This window comes from Arachis ipaensis, chromosome B10 (assembly GCF_000816755.2).
Source record: "Arachis ipaensis cultivar K30076 chromosome B10, Araip1.1, whole genome shotgun sequence".
NCBI classification, from domain to species: Eukaryota; Viridiplantae; Streptophyta; class Magnoliopsida; order Fabales; family Fabaceae; genus Arachis; species Arachis ipaensis.
This window is the reverse complement of record NC_029794.2, coordinates 123,306,511-123,309,608: the sequence shown is the minus strand read 5'-3', so window position 1 is coordinate 123,309,608 and position 3,098 is coordinate 123,306,511. Positions and strand designations below refer to the sequence as shown.

The window sequence follows — 3,098 nt, the reverse complement described above, 5'->3', positions numbered from 1 at the left end:
TCATGGAGAGCACGTTTGGCACTCGGTTTACATCGTAGGGTTAGGTCGCGCAGGGGCATCAACAACACGGTGGGACAAGATGTGTGGGGGCAGCGACGGCGCGCAAGATAGGTCCTGCGGAGGCAGCGACGGTGCGCGAAGGGTGCCTTCCTGTGGGCTACGTTCCTGGCGTTGTCGAGCTAGCGCACAGCTTCTTGGTGCAGCGGTATTATCGCCGGAACTGGTTGGAAGATGGCGGTGCGACTGGGTGAACTTCGGCAACAGCATAATTGGGAGTGGGAGGAGAGTGGTGTGGGATTGAATCGCGTTAGGGTTAGTCTGGGTGAAAGTGTGTGAGATGGTTTTTTGTGTGGTAATGGGCTTTGCTATTGGGCCCTACCTTAAAGTTGGCAGAGTTGGCTGGTGGATGTGTTGTCCCTTATACTTTTTCATAAAAAAAAAGTGAATACCCATTCTGATCCCTAATAATTTTTTCGAAGGACCACGAGTCCCCTAATACAAAAAAAAAAAAAAAAAACCTTTTTCAACCTTTGATCTTTAATTTTATGAGACAGGTTATTTTCTCCGTCAATGATCTCTTTCTTGAGTTAACAAAACATGCCTACGTAATAGCTAATTTGTCCATTAAGTGTCAGCTAAGATTGACTGATTTTTTTGTTGGGAACCTCTTTGTCTTTTGGAGTAATTATTAGGGGCCATTTAGATTTTCTTTCTCTACTTTTGTTATCTTTTTTCATATACATTGGCGAAATTTATTATATAAGAACTGAGAAATATTAGTGATTTTTAATTTTTTTTACTTAAAAAAATTGAATAAAGAATATATATATTAATAAGAATGACATTGCTCATTGTTGTTATTAGTCTTATCTATTTGTTTCTAATTATTCCAAAATGTTGAACTTTAAATTTTTGATGTTATATTTACTTGGTTAATTGACATAAGTAGTTTTATTTATTGTATCTATTTTAGATAAAATATTGTGTTAACTTTTTCATTTATTATCTATTATAAAATTATATATGTACTTCTTTTAATAATAATAAATTTTTGTGGATTATGATGGTTTAATTTAAATTCAGTGTACTTAAGACTTAACATAATCTTAATAATATAAGGTGAAAACTCAAGTGCAGTCGACTTCACGTGAAGTTAATATCTGAGAGCCTTTAGATGATTTGACTGATTTGACTAAATTTTTATCTAACGGTTCTTAGATATCAACTCCACGTGAAGTCGACTTCACCTGAGTTTTCACCATAATATAATATCTTAACAATTTTTCTAAGTAATAGTAAAAAGATTAAAAATATTCTTTTTGTTCAACTTTTATATTTAAAAAAATAAAAATTACCAATATTTTTTAGTTTTACAATATAAATTTAGTCAATGTATACGAAAAAGCAACCAAAAATATATAACCCTAAATGGCTCCTAACAATTACCTCCAGAAAAACAACGATGTTTCCAACAAAAAAATCTGTCAATCCTAATTAGTACTTAATGAACAAATCAGCAGTTAACACGCTATGTAAGCTTGTTCCGTTAACAAAAAAAAAATATTAATAGAGAGAATAACTAATCTTACAGAAATAAAGATCAATGATTAAAAAAAATATTTTTTTGTGTTAAAAGTCTTATTGTCTTTGGAGCAATTTGTTTAAAAAATTTTTTATAAGAAAAAAAATAGTTCTTGGGCCTGGACTTGGTTTCCTAAATTCCATGGCCATTTTGTTATAAACCTTAAACCCTTTCCAAAAAAGAGTAATGTTTTTGTTTCACCCAGAAGGGCATAAATGTAATTTTATACTTCCCCTGTATTTTGTATCATCGAGGGTTTTTGTCTTTGCTTCCCCTTCGTCTTTTTCCGTACTTGTTTCCTCCCGCTCCTAACTCTCTCAATCGCTTCTCTCCTCTTCTCTCTGTCTGACCGGCGGCGGAGCTTCCGGCTGCGGCTACTTCTGACGGACAAGCGCAGCTCCAAACCACCGTTAGGTTCGTCTTCATCTTCTTCCATTCCTCTCTCTTCGGTTCTTTTTCCTTCTCTGCATTTGTGTACGTTTCTCTTTTTATCTCTTTCTCCTGTGTTTTTTATTCATTTCTTCTTTTGGCATCTCTCGTTATTTTTAAATCTCATTGGAGCTGCTGCTCCTCTGTTTACTTAATCTTAGAGACTTAAGTTTAATTAGGAATATGATTTTGTATTGTTATGCACTGGATTGATGTTATTTGCGTTTTTTTCTTTCCACGCTTTTAGACTATGGAACGGATTATGGCATTTGGTAATTGATAATGAATGAGTTCGATTCTGTATAACTATGTATAGTTTCTTTTTTTTGAACATTCGTACTTCTTTCATGGTAAAACTTACAAAGATAGTAGTTGCGTCAAGGCAAGGGGAAAAAGGGGCACAATTCATACATCTAGGAATGCTCTCATTTGCCTTTCAGATTTCAAAACCCAAATAAAGGTGCAACATATTGTAGTTAGGATATGTTTGAGAGTTTTAAAGATGATGGAAGGAAGTGTTTATTAGTGGAATGGAATAGAAAAGTGTGGGATAGGAAGGTTTATGAACCATCTTAGTGGAGTTGAGGAGTGTATAAAGTTTATTTTTCAGTTTTGTCCATTTAATTCATGTGCATACTTTCACATATCAGATATTGCGAAACGGAAAAACAGTAAAATCACAAGGTAGTACCTTGTGCTTCCTCCTTCTCCCCCCCCATTCGTGGGTTCGATAAAATCACTGTATATGAAGGCATAGAGAGGTTTCACCATCCCTTGTAGCCACACCTTGTCTTCTTGAACCACTTCCAAGCTCGCGTCTTTTGGATTTGTCCTTGTTTCCTTGCCATTCCTCGCCCTCCCATTGTCAGCTGCTCCTCTCTCCACTGTTTTAAATTGATAACTATGATGATACATAAGAATTGCATTTAATAGGGGGTCATATTCAAATAGCAGCCATCCTGCTATCCGCTGTTCTTTTGGAGCGGCTTTGGATTGGCTTCTCTGCAGCTGCTACGTTGGGATTGTCAAGTGGCAACTATTACCAACAATAGCATTGATTTTTTTTCTTTTTTTGGGGGGGGGGGTA

The 3,098-nt window shown here is 35.6% G+C and overlaps 1 protein-coding gene across 3 annotated transcripts in view; it reads left to right on the top strand.

The window, feature by feature from the left end:
• Positions 1,836-3,098, top strand: part of LOC107622500 (pre-mRNA-splicing factor ATP-dependent RNA helicase DEAH1-like) — a 14,884-nt gene continuing 13,621 nt past the window's right edge. For 2 of the 3 annotated variants that reach the window (XR_002355681.1, XR_002355682.1), the window contains exon 1: positions 1,836-1,996. The gene's annotated coding sequence lies outside the window, so the exon portion shown is untranslated. The remainder of the gene's footprint in view (positions 1,997-3,098) is intronic. The other variant, XM_021113585.1, reaches the window with a different exon arrangement.